This window comes from Oreochromis aureus, linkage group 12, assembly GCF_013358895.1.
Source record: "Oreochromis aureus strain Israel breed Guangdong linkage group 12, ZZ_aureus, whole genome shotgun sequence".
In the NCBI taxonomy this organism is placed as follows: Eukaryota; Metazoa; Chordata; class Actinopteri; order Cichliformes; family Cichlidae; genus Oreochromis; species Oreochromis aureus.
The window spans coordinates 2,858,275-2,875,239 of NC_052953.1; the positions used below are offsets into that span (position 1 = coordinate 2,858,275).

Here is a 16,965-nt window from a genome sequence, read left to right on the forward strand (position 1 = left end):
CTGCGCCGCGCAGGTGTCATGAGCCTGAACTTTGAGCTCCAAGAGCGGGGAACCGGAGGCGAGAGACGGAGGAGGGTTTCACGGGGATTCGCCCCTCGAGAAAGGTTTCATTACCCTGCACACCCCACTCGTGATTAAATCCTCAGTGAGCCTTCTTCGCTTGGATTCAGTGTAAGTCAGGTGTCACCACAGGCTCGCGGACAACTTCACCTTCAGCTAAAGCGCAAGAACGCAGAAATGTCTTTCGTGGCACTGTTTCCACAGCCGCGTCCTCGTAGCGCAGTGCGTGATGAGCTCTTAACAACAGAGTCTCCGTGGAGCTCTAAAGGTCACTCATCAACCCCGAAATGCCGCTGAATGAATCTAGTGTTGGGCACTTTTCCTTCATAGCTACCTGTTTTCATGCAGTGGGAAGCTGAGGCATTGGGGGGGGGGCTCAGACCTGGATGGTGGTCCCCATTGTGCTGGTGAAGAGCTGGGGTCAAACAGAGGGCTCCTCATCCTCTCCTGGCTCACAGGCCTTTCCACTCTTCAGTAGAGATGAGGGAACTGATATGTCAAGAGGAAGAATATGAGCATTGTGAAGGTGTTTTTAATGAAATTCTTAAGCTTCCACTGTGGCACTTGTTGCATATCTCAAGATCCATTTTTCTACGCTTGGATAATAAGTGCAGATTTCATCCAGGAGGCCACACAATGCATTCCTTCAGGACCCCGAATGCCTTGCATTTTGTGGCTTTGCAGAAAGCATCTCACTTTCTGCAAAGTCGTTTCTCAAAGCTGCTTTGTTGCTGTTTGTAGCACTGATTAACAGCTTTAATGGGGTTTGAAGGTTAGTGAGTCATTCACTAACCTTAAGGTGGTTAAAGGGTCATATCAGTGTCTCTGTCAGCTCAGGTGTTCTTTACTTCACTGCAGGGAGCTTGTTATAGTTTAATATTTTCATAAGAATAAATTGGAGATGAGATTAAAAATGTTATTTCTGGAAGCTTATTGATTTTTAATGCTCTCTTCCTCATGAAGGAAACACTGCGGTTGCACTGCCAGTGAGAATTTGGCAGACTGAGAGCCCGTCTGCTGACCAGCTGACCCAGAGGCTGCTAATATCTCAGGTTGTGATTGGCTCGCTCTCTTACAAACACATTAAAGCAGATCTGGCGGCGGTGCAGCCCGGTGTCACTTGGTACCTCAGGCTTAGTCGCGCTCCGGGTCCACATCATCAGGCGGGTCACTCGGTATCCGTGGACATGCGGTGGAGGTCTGTGAAATGACGCCTGACTGAGACGACCCTCGCGTCCGCAGGATCAAAGCTGGGTCTCATCCGCTCAGACGTGTCGCCTCCCCCGCCTCCCCCGCCTGTGATTACGACTCCCACCCCTCCTGTGTTTGTTTAGAGGAAATGACTTCCACTCTACAGCTCTGTGTGAGCAGCTTGCACGTCACGACTGGCCTCGCTTCTCTTGTGGGTGTTCAGTTTTTTTGTGGAGTCCTTGCCGTGGTGTTTTCTCTGTAATTTTATCTCGAGGGGGTTGCTGAGTTATAATTTTAGTTTTGGTTGAACATCTGTGCATACTTGTCTCCTGTTTGTGCTTCTCTTGCACGTTTTTGGTTCTAAAAATAAAGCTGCTCTGCCTGGGTTCACTTGAAAATGTTAGTGTTTGCGTGCATGCACATCTGTGCTCAATGCTTTCTGTGTGAAGCTTCACTGCTGGGTAACCCTGAAGAAACCACTCTTACTGGCTGGACTGGAGGTGAAGGGAGTCGTTACAGCTGCTCAGCTTTAACGTGTGGGATGAGGGCCTACATGAGCCTCGGGGTCTGCCCTGTTATTACAAGATCAAATGTACTTTAGTTTAAGTGGATCTTCCACTCAAACCATAAGAGCCCCCTGATGCAAAAACAAGAACAGCCCAAGATGCATTTGAGAGGAGATAAATGTGTTCAGGGAGATCTTAGATAGGAGAGTCCACACATAAGTAGCATGAACCTGGAGAGTCTGAGGAGGTGTCCACACTGATCTTTAAATTGCAATTTATTTAATTCTCTGTCCAGATGAGTTTGTTGTCCCTCTAAAACATGGGCTGGGAACCTTTTTGTATCAAAAAAGTTGGAGTAATGCTGGACGAGAGTCGACTGTACAGAGCCACTGAACGCACCAGCCTCTATAATGACTCACAGCTTTATTTAAGGACATAATGAAGGTGACACAGCTTACTCAGTGTCAATGAGCTTCTCTGAATCTCAACCATTCTGCAGTAAGCTATTTATAAAAATAATGAAAATTGTCTGGTTTCTGACCACCTTTACCAACAAACTGGGACCATTACTGGCTCAAAATGGAGTTTCTGGTTGGTGACCGACGCTGAAGCCCAGCTGGTCTGCATAGTGTTAAGGCAAAGAGTCATCATTGCCTTTAGTAAGAATAAGTCAGGCCTGTGTTTTTGTCAGAGAGTCGGGGAACACTGGAGATGAGCAAAAGAGCTTCAAATTGCAGTGAAGCTGCCGTCCTGCAGCCACTCTGGGCAGTTGTTGCAGTTATTCTGAAGCATCGGCTGGTATGAAACTGGTGCTGCACCTCCGCTGAGCGGTCACAGTGCATGAGTTTTGGATATAAATAAAACATTTTAAAAACACCAGTGGACGGGCTGAAATGAAAAGGCTTGCATAGCTGATTCTAAGTAAAGGCGAGCTTCAGGGAATCCTAACAGATTTCCAGCAGCTCGGAGCAGCTGCCAAGTCGGCACCACGCTGTTTGCAAATTTGCAAGGAAGTTATTACCGCGGTGATCAAAGCTCTGGCAGGACTGCACGAAATTCTTTTTAAATCGGTTTTTGTGGATTTAGCAGCTTAATGGAGTCAGAGAGGCCTGAGATGGATTGGGAGACATTTGTGTGTGTTGGCACAGATTGTAGAGGAGCCTGTGAGGTGTGTTGGACTGATACTTAAAGCAGAGGTGAGATTATTTCTTTTCTTCTACAGCTGTTTGGTATCTGGGGATTATAGCATTAGATGCTTCATTGTTTGGTTGTAGTTTTACATGGATGACATGCAGCTGGAGTTATTCTGCACAGCCAACATTTTGGGTCCAGTCTGGAACATAACCTCTGTGTATCTGTTGATCTCTAGTCTTGAAGATGAGCTGCTCTGTGGCAGGTAAGGGCTGAAACATATGACGGTGAGATACCGCAGTAAGAAGTGAATCTCCTTCATCACACAGAAAACCCAGGATTAAATCTAAGGTTAACTTGCTGAGGCCCAAAGGCTGCTTCAAAGAGCCCGCCTCAGAGCGAGCTGGCTAACAAAGGCTGAGTGAGGGGATTGTCTGCCTCTTAATTTGAATCTTAATTAGGATTCCTAACTTTGGGGCTGGTTTAGAAGCAGCCCGACGAGGCTGAGGGTAAACTGCTTCTACCTGCAGAGATTATGAAGCAAACCAGGTGAAGTTGTTGTGATTTTGAATTTCACTGACAAGTTGCATAAGAACAAGCGGACACATGAACTATCACGATGAATGTCAGCGGTCCGCCAAAGCGCCTCGGATAGTGTTTTATCCCTGTTGTTCCGCCTGCCGATGATTCATTTCTGCATGCTTCAACTTGCGAGATTCTTGTTGGGTAGAAAATTGTTGCGGCGAACATGAAGGAGTGAAGGTTTTTGCTCTCTGTGGCTGGGATTAACCCTGCCTAAACCTCGGAGTGCGTTTCACAAAGATGTTTTGTTTCCTGGTATGTTAATCCTGTTCTTTCTTTCATGCTCCCTCACAGTCGTCACGTGCTCTTCGTATCACAGACGATCAATAAGGGATCGTTGACCTCTGACATTATGAAATTAAGAGCTGAAATGAGCCGTTCGTGTTTTTGTTTCTCTGGAGCAGCTTCGGCTCCTCGCAGACCTCGTTTCTTTAAACCACCTGAGCTGTTGGGACAGCAGCCGATATGTGACGGGTGTTGGTGTCAGCCTCGCTCGTGTTGGCTGTGAAAAACTCCATCTTTGCAGTGCTAATGGGACCTTTTGAATTAATGATGTGCTGGGAAGACGCCCTCGTGGAAACGCACTCTGCCTGACGAGACTTGCAATAAATGATTGTTTTTAATTTTCACTTTGATGGGAGGAGTGATGGTGTGTAGAACTTGAGGCTGAGCGGGAACACCGTTACACACCAACCCTCACGGGGGAAGGAGATTATTGTTCCAGTGTAGAGCTGACGCCTCGCACACTGATCCAGTGTGGCATTCTGGGAAATCAGTTTTCAGCTTGCTCATCTTAGTAAATGAGTTTGTTCTCTAGTAACACAACAAATATTTCAGGGCAGGTATAAATGTTTATTACTCCAGACACCCACGTGTTTGTGGATATTTCAGATCAGTGCAGGCGTGTCGTGTAAGAATCTGTTAACCTTCTTGGATAGAAACAAATGTGACTTTGACTTCATTTGGACCTGTCAGTATTAAAAAACTTGAATAAATGTATAAGGAAATCTTTGGATTATAAAATAACTGGAGGGTTTTTTTGTGTTTTAAGAAAAATGACTAAAAACCCTTTTTTATATTAAAATAAGTACAAGTAATTGGGTGGCATTTGTCCAGTTTTTCTCTTATCAAGGTGAAAATTTGAATATTATTGATATTATGATTTATATTTATTGGAGCAGAACAAAGAATTGCTAATAAAAATCCAGGTAAATGGTCATAAAATCAAAATCTGAATGATGAAATACTTTAATATAGACTTGTTCAGGTGGTCGAGGAACTTTTGTTTACCGCATATAGTCGGTGACTTAAGCCTTTTTTCTTAAACAACGTTGACATCTGTCCATGAAGCCATGCTGTCAGTTTTCTGAGCAGATAATTCCCAGAAAAGCTCTGAAAGTTCAGCCATTGCTGACCTTAGCAAACTGCTCCCTGACCTGCACCGTCGTGGCTTACAGGTGTAGCACGAGCACCTGCAGCAGGTGGAGAACTGGGTCATGTGCTGGTGAAGGACTGTTGCTAACTTCTCTCCTCGTATTCACAGAGACTTTTTTTTTCTACAGCATATTTCATAATTCTTTGAGGAAACTTTATTAAAACTGAAAGTAAGAACTATTGTCTGGTGGATCAGGTGCTGGGAGTTGACTCCCTTTTGTGGTGCATATAGATCAGAAACGAAGGCGTCCAACACACGAGACGAGCTATTAGCCCGTCGTCTTGTTCCAACCACAAAACTCTGGAGCTGCAGACGGGGAGCAGCGGCACGTTCGACTCCTCTCTGAACCAAACATCCTTTGCTCTGCACGTCAGGGGGAAGTGTCGCTTCTTAAAAACGGCTCAGCCACAGCCTGTCATTATCCTTTCAGAGCTGCTGATGAATGAAAGGTGAGCAGTCTCAGAGAGGAGGGAGCGAGAAATCCCACACGTTTCTTGTGCATTAAGCAGGACAAGGCAGGTGCAAAGGGGATTCAGGGCTCAGTTGATACTGTGATAATCCCTCAGCTATGCAGGCATGCACAGACTCTGCTTGTCAAGTTGAAGCATTCCACAGTACGGGGGTCTGACGACCTGCTGATTAGAGATCCAGCCAGATGTGCGCGGGACACATTCAAGCCTCGTTTATTTACATACAAACCTTAGTATGAATTTAATACAACTGCCAAATGTCTTAGTTCTTGGTTCATTGTTTTGTTTTTGAGGTAAATGGATGATGGAGATGTTGACTCCAGCTCTGCTTTTAATGCCTATTTTTGTAAGGACAAATCCCTTCAGTATACAGTAAAGCACTTTAAAATACACCATAGCGCTCATTAGATGAGTTTTGCAGCTTTATTTTGCTTGACAGCTCTCGGTCTGAATCTCCCATCATCCTCTGCAGCTCAGAAAGGGCTGTTGAGTTTGTTCCCTGTCAGGGATGCTGCTGTTTACGGCCGAGAGCCTCGGCCCAGTGGTCACCGTGCTGCTCATATTACAGCCTCCCTCACTGGCTGCTATTGTCAGGTTACTTTGTGTGTGTGTTCAGCGTTTGCGTGGCCAGGCTGCGATTGGCTCTGCCGTGTGAGACAGCGCCGGGTGACGTCTCTGCTGTAATCCCTCGTTTCTCTCTGGTAGTGCAGGCTGCTCAGTGCCAGCTGCAGCTCTGTGAAATGCTTTTACAGGAAAACTTTGAGGTTTCTAAATCCTGAGGAAGGAAGGTGAGTAAAACAAGGTGCAGCAGTTACTAATACAGCTGTTGTGTTATTATCATTTTATTTATTTAAAGTTGCGTTTAGTTTCTAAAACTTGCTGGTGCAGGTTTTTAAGTTTGCATGGTCATTGGGAGCAGTGGATGTTATATTTTATTGGATGGAGATGTGGGGGAACAGGAAACTTGAGTCATGGTGGTAGTTATGGTTTGGGTGTTGGGGTGTGTTGTTGATGTAAGCATCTGATCCCTGGTTTGGAAAGTCAGGTGAACTTTTAACCTGGGATTGAGTTCAGATTTAAACTCGGATGTTGGTGCACATAAACTGCTCAGACGATCAGAGACCTGCATCGTGTTCTTACACTTTTCTCTTGTCACATGCAGTTACCATTATCTGTAATCTGACCAGAACTTGGATGCTGATGTGCGTGTAAACAAACTCACTGTTTGTTCTTTCGAGCGATTATCCAGGAGGAACAAAGCGAAGTCTGAGTGTGTGGAGATGCCGCCGCTGTGTGACTGCAGCTGCTCGGGAGATAAACCTGCGTTAAACGCTGCTGTTGTTGCTCTGATTGCTGAGAGCACGTAATGTTAAATGCTGCAAAGTACGAGTCATTCACTTGATCTGCTTGTTAGTGTGAACCGGTTCAAGGGTACAGCCGTAGTTTGCTGGGCGGGGGGTTTGTCTGTTGTGTCTACAGCTGCCTCTCTACACATTCCTGTTCTGAAGCTCTGCATCTGTCTGAAAATGAAAGTTTTGGCATCTTTAATGAGACGCAGGCTGATACGACTTGTTTTTCTAGGGTGCTTTCAAAAACCAACCTCCTCCTGATCACTTGCAGAGTGATGCTGTGTTCAGTCATGTGACCTTGTGGTTTTTAGCATGTTTTTGAACTGATAGATGCACTACACAGTTGCATTGTGGCCTCACCACAAGAAGTGGTTGTGGACAAAAGATGAGATGAATGAAGGCGGTTAAAGAAAAGCCACGAGGACTTTATTTCTCTACAGAGTGTTGATTCAGGATGACCAGAGTCACCAAAATTGTGTGATAAGCGTTACATCTGAGTCCACATTAAAGCTTGAACAGTGCTCGAGTTGTTTTTAGGGTCAATACAGAAGTAATCAGAAGTGAAAAATCATTCACGAGGGGAGAGCTGGTTACCTCTCTGCCATGTCTCCATCTTGTTTAAACTTGGCAACAAGTACTTGAGTACCAAATGCAGAAAAGCATAAAAAGGAGCACAGGTGAGAAAGTGAAAGACGCAGCCCTACCTGCTGGTACTGTGTATGGAGGGAAACTGTTGCATTCATTTATGCCTCATTTAAATGTGATGTGTAGAACACGGCCGACAGTCTGTGGAGCTTCATGTAGTTTAAGAACAGGCGAAGATGTGGGTTATGGATCCCCCACACAGACCCTGCACAGCAGCTGTCCTCTTGGCCTGTATCAGGTCACTTTATCAGATCTACTGTAATTGCAAGCTGCCGACCCAGGCAGGAAACTCTTTGTATGCTTTACAGCCTTGTGGAAGTAATCAGCTGGACACTTGGGAATTTTTTTGCAGCGTCACAAATTGTGGCAGTTTGTATCACAGATGGCAGCCATTTGTGCAAACCTGTAAATCGACAGCGAAGTGCATCAGTGCGAGGAGCACCTTCGGTCCAGTACAGTAAAGTCTTTCAGGCTGTAGTAACAGACTGTCGTAGAGGTCGTTGCATCAGTTTCAGGAACTTTCCACAGGCAGGTGACGATGCTCTGAGGTGCTCCGTGAATATAGAAACACCTCTTCAGCCTTTCATAAAAGCCGTCTGTGGTTACATGCCTCTGATTTGGTGTATAAACACCGTCCTGAAGGAGGTCGGGCGTTTCTCTGTAAACTGTTAAACTTCAGCAGTAAACCATTTCCTGTTGCGGTCAGCTGGGCTTTGTTTACAGTGGAGATCGACTCCCTGCTGGCACCGTTGATCTTATCTGGGCTGGTTAATGCAAGTTCCTGTAGCACAGCGCATGGGCATGTTTTAATACGAGGCTGCACTTCCACACCTAAGCTTTGAAGTGGGGACGAGTATGGATGATAAATTTGATAGTGATGAACTTTGAAATGGTGTTACTATAGCGACCGGTTTACAGTGTTTGGCTGTGTGACTTCAGTCCTCATCGCTGTGGTGGGGTGACGTAGGCTTGCTAATGGCCTGGCATCCTCTCAGGTTTCAGCTTCCACAAAGTGACGGGCACATCGCCATGGCGATACCATCCACCGGTTCCCTGGACAGTCCTCGTTCTCCTGTGAGTGGAGAGCATGAAGGGCCCTCCTGCATACTTTAAATCCACACTGCAGCCATTTGCAGCGGCTGAGAAAGCTGGAGGGCTTAAAGATGTATGACGTGTGAAGATGGGAGTGGATACAGGTCCATCAGAAACCTCCCACCTGATCATCTCAGATTCCACTGACAAAAACAAAGATTCAGTTCTTATTAGGAATGATGTAAAGTTTCAGCTCCTTTTAATTCTTTAATTTTCTCAAAATGGTTTATGAAACCAATCATCTGTGAGGCAGGCACAGACATGCACAAGCTTTACTCATCAATCTGCAGACTGTTGCACACCTGCTGCTGCACACCTGCATCCTCAGGCTCACAACTGTCTGAGATTTTTAACAGTGTGTGTGGTGCCACGATCGTTTAGAACAAACTGATAGACGTGAATGTTGTTCTTCATTGAGGACATGTTTGAAAACCAGTGATGGGCTTGTTGTCTGAATAAACAGAAGTAATTCTCAGTGACGTTGGATGCCGCGCGTTGTGTAATTAGTTTTATTTGTTTTAATCAGACGGCTCAGACGGTAACGCTGTGGGAAAGGAAAATTACCCATCAGGACGTGGCTTTGTTGATTTAAGGTTTTAGCAAAGCAGTAATTGGGTTATGTTGTGCATAAATCTCTGATCTTGTCATTGTTTAAAATGGTCACGCTCGATTAACATCGTCTTTGTTGGGAGAAGTAACCGTAAGCTCATATTCAAAAGCTGTATGACTGCAGTCGTGAACACCTGTCTTATCATACTGTAAATATTGTATTTTGGTAGTCATGCACAGTAACCATTAGTCCTGGATGGACTGGGGGGGGGGGGGCTCATAAGACGTCATGTGCCAGTGAACCACGCCCACAGCCAAGTCGAGCTGCTTTGCTTATTCAAAGCATATTGTTCTTTCAGCGCGCTGGCTGATGGCAGTGCTGATGTTGTGATGAGGGAAATGGAGAACAGTTTTCTGCTGCAGCTCTGAAATCACTTTGTTTTATTTTATTCTACTTTTTAATTGTTATGGACAGTTTGTCTTTTACTGCATTTTTTTACACGGTTAGCTGGTGCGTGTTAGCAGCAGGAGCTAGGTGGTTAGCACATGAAGATTGGGAAGATCTGACTTAATGTTTTGTTTTCTTGCGTATTCTGTACGATTATCTGGGTTTTGTTGTTCTTTAAACACATCCAGTCCTCTCTGCTGCCCGACCCTCAATACTCCTGACCATAATGGCTGTTCCTGGGAGCGGTCAGCCCTCAGGGTAGAGGATCCTCGTTGTTCCGGCTACGCATGGCCAAGCCCAGTGAATTCAAGCCTGAGCTCCCCTCGCAGGCATGTGTCTGGTGTGTTTGGCCCTGGTTTTTACTTCCATACAAGTTATCCAGCACAGTTTCCATATCATGTCCCATCTTGTTTGTTGTTTGTAAATACTTGCTTTTAGTCTGGTTCCTCCATTAGGATTTGTGTGTCCTGGGAGACCCTGCCAGGAGCCTCTGTCCATGCCAACACGTCCCTCCAGGATAATGCAGTGGCAGTTTATAAGGGGAAATTGTAAATTTACCACCTCTGGACATGAGATCTGCAAATGACTGAAAAAGTAAGGTCGAGAATCCAAGTAGTTGAAATCTTGTGTTGGGTGGCTCGGCCCAGCATTGGAGCTGGGTGAAGAGTGCCGATAACTGAAGCGGCTGCTGCTCTAATAAGTCAAAAGGAGTCAGCTGAGGTGGTTCCTGGATGCTTCTCTTGGAGGTTTTTGTGGGAATACTCAACAGAGATGACACCCAGAACCCACCAGGGTTCTCGGGGTTGTGTAGAGGGTCATCTGGCTTGGGAACGTCATGGATGCTCCAGATGCAGCCTGCTGCCACAGGCATCTGTTAGATGAACGGAGTAGGCTTCAGTTAACACCAATTAGTTAATGTTAATCCTCCAAATTTATTAATTTGTTTGTCCAGTTTTATTTTTGCAGGTCTGTTTGCTTCGAGTTTGATTCTTGAAGCGGTATCGTTGCAGAGTGTGTTTGTGGTGTCTCAGCTTAATGGTCTGATGATGACAACCCTGCTTAATGGATTTATTTAATAGTTCCACTTTACAGTTGCAGCGTGGCGGGATCACTTTTCCACTGAGCTCATTTTAAACAAAAACGGGCCGAGCTTCATGTTTCCTGTCAGGCTTTGGCCACAGATTTTCACCAGTATCAGTTTTATCTACTTTTACTGGTTGATGCAACTGGTCTTCCTTCCTGTCTTTTGCATATTCAGTGACATCTGCCACCGGACTGCTCCCACATTGTTCTTACCTCCAGTGAAGCTGAAATAATAGAAGCGCACAGGCCAACATTCGAGTCAATATTTGCTCATGCGCTGTACCTTCTGGGCACGGCCTCTGTTTTAGAGAAGCTTATGTTATAATTCATAATGAACTCTGTTCTGTTAAAACACGGACTAAGGTTGGACACGCAGCTGGAGTTATGAGGAGATTCATCAGAGCAGGACAATAATCTCCTGTGGAAACAGCTCCCTGTTACTTTGGCTACTTCAACAGCAACCAGACCTGATTTGCATTTTAGTTCAGGACCATAAAAGACGTTAAAGATGGATGCTGCATGTTTGTTTGTAGTCCTGTTTTCACATCTCATAATGAGAAAATTCCCCATCTTTAAGTGTGAGGCTGATGTGCGATACATTTACAGGCTGTCAGGTCTGAAGTCTTCTCTCCTTCCTGTGTTTAACTTTTACTGAAACAGGAAGAGCTCAGATTGAGTCATCGGTCTGCAGAGTAATGCAGAGTCACTGGTGCACAGGTGTAAATGCAATAAATGCACTGCAGCGAGGATTCAGCACAGTGATGTAATCATCTGTCATACAGTATCGTGTATTTACAGCAACATTTCTATCTCTGATGAAACAAACGCAGATCTACACCTGAGTTTACGTTTGCAGTGTAAATGTCCCGCTCTGTTAATTTAATATAATTTTTTTCTATAAACCATCTTCAGCAAGCCAGGACGAAGACGGATGCTTGAAGCTGAGATGAAATATTTGCGTAGTCGTTCTTGGAACCAGACGGATTGACGAGTGTGGGAATTTGACTCATTGCTGTCAAAACACGCTGTCCGTTTACCAAATATGACGTTTCACAAGTAGGAAAAGCCGGACAGCAAAAGTTACTCTGTCATTCCTAAAGGTGACACAAAAAATTCCCAGAATGAGTTCATCCCTTTGTTTTGGTGGAAGATCCTCCCAGCGAACAGAGGCCCTCCATAATGCCACAGTGTTTCCACAGGAATGCTGCTGCTATTGTTGACCGGGATGACTCCCGCTGGGAAGACCGCCCCTCCTCTCCTCCTCAGCCCTCCACTGCCAACACAATACAATGCGTTGCATTATACCTATGAAGGCATGCTACTGTTTTCATAGCCCGTGACCCTGTGACTGCGAGGCAAGGCCAAGATAATGAAAAGGATAACACGGAAGTCATTAGTTATTCCCACTTCCTCCACTCAGCGATGGCTGGGAATCCTACGCGAGCCTTGCCGTGCAGATAAATTTACATCTGCAGTAAATGTCCAGAACTTAGTCTCAGCCCCCGAATTCATGTTATGAATGTTTAGAGATGTGCATGAGCGGCCTGACGAGTGGCGCCTGATTTACTAGCTGCCAAAATAAATGTTAAAGTTTTCCCACTCGGACTGGTTTTTGTTTGTTAAACATCGCTGATGATGTTCTCTGCAGACGTCGACACCTTCCACGTCTCGTCTGTTTTCACCTGGAGCGGCTTCTCGCTGAGCCAGACGCCCGTTTGGTGTTTAACGACTTCCTGAAGCTGCTGAGGTTTGCTGTAACGAATCTGAGCGTTCAGGCTTGGAGGTTGCACCTCAGTGATTCTTTATTCTGGGCTTTGATTTCTTTCACAGTGCTGATGTTAACGCTCTGCTTTGGTCTTGTTAATCGTATACGTTAAATTTAAATCGTGTAAACTTGTTCTAAGGCAGATAATGAGACTTTTTAAGGCTTGTTTGGGAGGTTTTCATTATCTTTTGTAGGTCATGGTTTTGTTTGAATTTGGCGTGTCTGCCACTTTGATTTTTGGTGGCTCCTTTTCTGCTTCCCTTCTTGGGAATAAATTATTCAGATTAGGGCGTAAAGTGGCGTGTGGACGGCTTCAAGCACTGTTGATGCTAACAGGGAAAACGGGAGAGAGGAGGTTCCTTTTGGAAGACGTTAGTCCCTCGTCATTACTGTCATTCCCCCAAAAACACCCCCCTTCTCTGCCCGTACTTTTCTCCCCCTCCCTCAGTGGAACAAATCATTTAGCTAATGGGATTAATCCTCTCTCCCTGCCTGCCCCCTCCCTCCTTTCCTCTCTTGTCTTCTTTCTTTTCTCAAGTCCATCCTTGAGTTCCTCTCTCTTTTTCTTGGCAAACACGAGTGCTTCATGTCAGTGAAAAGCTTTAGAGGGAACACTGAATTAATGAGGACTAAATGCAGGATTTCGGAGCCTCGATCACCGTCCTTGTTACGAAACGTTCCCGTTGCTGTGATCATATAAATGAGGAGTCTTTTCTCCAGATGACGCCCTCAGTTGGGAGCCAGAATAAACTCTTAATCGCTGTATTTAGGCTGTTTTGTCGTCCCAGTAACAGAGTAGGGATAACGGCCAGCCCCCGAGATGGCATGCTCGATATCCCCGATGACAAATGACGCTAAAGCCAGTTAATCAGGCCTAGCACTGATGTCACCACATTAACCTCTCCATGACAAACAATGAGGCCAGCTAAGAGTGCACAAAGGCAGCCAGCGTTGGGACCAGCTGGGGCGGACACGCTCAGCAGATGGACGTTAATATATTCTACATTACATTTAAATTGAGGCTGTTATTTATAAGCTGAACTACAGGATCTGTAATGGATGAACTCTGTTCTTGGGTTTTAGTCGACTAGATCAGAGTTTACTCACATTAACTGACTCACTGCTCTCTGACCAGGTATGAGCTGCAGAGTGGATGACAGACTGAGAGTTAATAACCTGGGATTTATTAATACGATGATGATGGTGAGATACGATAATAGGACTTAAATAAAATGAATTCACTTGATTTATTTGTAATGGTCTTCTAGGCTCAGTGCAAGTCTGCTGCGGACTGTTATTTGCAGTCAAGCTAGTCCTCCTCAGTCCACCTCGCACATTTTTTTTTTTTTTTTTTTTTTTTTTTTTTTTTTTTTTTTTTTTTGGTGCTCCACCTTGTTGCTGGTGCTCGGTGTCATCAATAACATGACAGAAGCCCATAAATCAGCACTTTGTCTCCAGTATCCGTTCCAGGTCTTCCAGTCCAGACTGGACCCCGATATCCTGTCGAAGTATCAGAAAAAGTGTGAAGGCAGTTTTTAGGCCCTTAAATGATCTTTAACTTGCTGACTCCCTGGGTGGAGGTGGAGCAGGTTGCCTACTAACCGGAAGGTTGCTGGTTCATTCCCAGTCTGCATGCCAAGTATCCTTGGGCAGGATACTAACCCCATGTTGCTCTCTGATGCATCCATCGGACTTGTGCGAATGGGAGGATGTACAAGTTGTGTAAAGCTTTGGGTGCTGAGAGTAAAAAAGAACCAGTCCATTAACAAATTCCATGTATTCTGTCCGAGCCCAGGTGAGACTGCAGAGAACTCATGATGTGTGGGCAGCTAGCCTGCTGGACAAAGGGTGATTCCTGGAGTCATAGTTACAATAGATAATTATCAACAGGCAAATTCCACATATGAGCAGCAGCAGGTCTGATGCTGCTAACTGGTGTTTGTGAAGCCGTTTCATACTTCTTGACAGTAAGGCTGTTGCATTTGTTGAACATGTTTTTGTTGTGAGGGGAAAATGGAAACCGACACTTTGAAACTTTTTTTCAGGAGGTTACAGCTGTAACTTCGGTTGCTTGTTAAAACCTGCGTGCTTGTTGTTTGCACAGTCATTCGCTGCTTTCTGTTCACGTCTCGGTCACGATGAGATTTCTATCAAACTGAACGGCCAGCTGCTTTCAGTAGCCGAGCGTTCAGTGGAAAACACTTTATCTTGTGGAGGCGGTTTCATACTCCCCTTGTGCTTGAAAGCCTGAATCTGGCAGGTGTCTTTTGTTCCCGGGACCTGGGCTGTGGCACAGCTGGGACTGCAGCCCCCAGAGATAAAAACTGCCTCTTCAGGGAGTCCTGATTGATTCTGAAAGCAACCCTCATAAACACACAGCCTGAGTTGGTTGTAACAGCTTTATGGTGGCTGTTTTGACGATACAGTGAAGTGCAGCAGGGCCTCTTGCTGTAGTGCTTTTAAGCAATACAGGCATGGTACTACAGCTGTTCAAGTACTGTAATTATTTAAGGTGTGTAATGCTAATTTCTAGTTACATACTGGAATTGCTAAACTCGGAGTAGCTTTGTATGATTCAGAGTTCAGAATAATCCAAATGACCTTTATTTCTGTTACACGGGGTATCAGTTTCTTCTGATTGGCTGCCCCTCGTAAACTGGATTGAAATGCATGTTGGTGGGCTTCTGACCAATGACCAAAATGTACAAAAGGAAAAGTTCAATAGGTCCATTTTATTTGAAACAAAGTTTTATTCAGAGATGTAGGTCGGCTTAAAAAAGGAATGTAAAAACAGGCTGATGGGGAGAATGTGAAAGATAACAGGCTGTGGGTGTGGCTGTGGGTGTGGCTGTGGGTGTGGCTGTGTTGGCCTGTTGCTTGTGACCCTGAATCCAGTCTTGCTTTTATCTCTACAGCCTGCATATTTTCATGTGTTTTCTGAAGAACAAGCAGCTGCACTCTTAGTGTCGCTTTAGAAACTCTGAGCAGTTTCCACAAATGTGTGTTAGCTGTGCAGATTTCTTTAAGGTTTCCACCAATAAGAAGCTTCATCTGTAAACACACCAGTGCATGCCCATCAGCTCAAAGTGTGAGTTTATTTTTTCTTCTATGCTGTACGATCCTTAAACCTACATGTGAGTTTTGTCTGATAATTCAGCAGTTGTGTGGAGCATGTAGGCCTCGTATCTGTGGAAATATGAAGCTTATGTATTTTTGTAAAATGAACTTCACGCTGTGAAAGAGTGTATTAGCCCCCCTAAACCCTGCACAAACAAACACACTCCATAAGACAACTGAAGCTGAGTCTAGAAGGTGGGAAAGTCCAGTGATCAGTCCTCTGAGCCTTTCCAGCCTCAGGGGCGGGTCCTCATCCCCATTTTAACCAGGAACATGTCTTAAACTGCGTTGCTCTAATGGCCACCAGGGGGCAACACCTTGAATTGCACAAAAAACCTGAGTTTATGGACTCAGTTTCTTATTTTAAGGTTATACTGAATAAAGCATGTTAATATATTTTTATTATTTTAAGTGTCAGTAAGGAGCTTTAACTAAAGTGATCCTCACACATCATCTGTTGGTTTTACTTGGTTTTGAGAAAATGACATTTTTATCTATTTAATGTTTGTGAAAAACCAACGAGTTTCGACTGTCAGTAAAAATGACCGGCCGCATCATCGAACCTAAAGGACCTGTGAGCGCTTCTCGTCTGTGTTTGCTTTCAGTCTGTTTCCAGTTCTGGAGCATCGCTACACCGAAGGAAAAAACTAAAGCAAAAACCCAAACTTTATTTATTTAATGAGATGGTATTTAAGATGGTCCAGCTCCTGTCTGAAGCCCATCGGAGCGGGCACGCTCCGTGGTTGGAAACTGTTTTGCATTTACAGTTTTGAAGAATATACCTCTGAAATTTCTGTACGTAGAAATATGTAACAAAAACAAACTATTTTCAATTTTGTTTTGTAGTTTGGTGCACTTTATTGCAATTTATGTAGTTAATATGTATGCATTAAGTCCATAATATTAAAATTTGGGATATAACTGTTGTATTAATGTATAGCAACTTGAAATGCTTTGGGCTTTAAAGGGTCAATCATCCCAAAAGAGGAAGTGTGGTGAGCAGGTGGGAACTCGGCCTGCCTCATCGACATGCAAAATCAGCTTTCAGTAGTAGCTGCAGCTCATTGGCTTACATGCTTGCGTGACAGAGTGATATCTCTTATTACTGTGGGTCAGGGAGGAGGCTGACCTGCATCTCTGTACATTACAATGCCACCACAGCTGCAGCTCTCCTCCCCCTTCCCCTGGCAGTGATCCAGCTCAGTGGGACTCATTAATGCCATAATTGGCCCACCGGCTCAAGTGCTTGGAGCTGGCTGAAAAGGAGGGAAAAATAGTTTTTTTAACACAGACTGCAGAAAAATACCTGGAGGGTTTCTTTCTTTATTTTAAAAAAGCTCATGGTCTTTATTTTCCCCTCTCGTTTTGGCGTCTCTTGGCTTCTCCGCTCCACCTCATGTTGTGATCGCTTTAATTAGCTTGTCGTTCATTGTCCGGCTGCTGTCAGAGGAGAAGGGCAGCGCTGGATCTCATTGGTTGGTCTCCAAAAGGTCGTCAGAGTGGGCTCGCTTGGCACAAAAGCAAACACGGGAGCACTTAAGT

The 16,965-nt window shown here is 44.9% G+C and overlaps 1 protein-coding gene across 1 annotated transcript in view; it reads left to right on the plus strand.

Moving 5' to 3' along the window:
- Positions 1-16,965, plus strand: part of kank1a (KN motif and ankyrin repeat domains 1a) — a 58,099-nt gene that overhangs the window by 649 nt on the left and 40,485 nt on the right. The gene's annotated exons all lie outside the window — the stretch shown is intronic.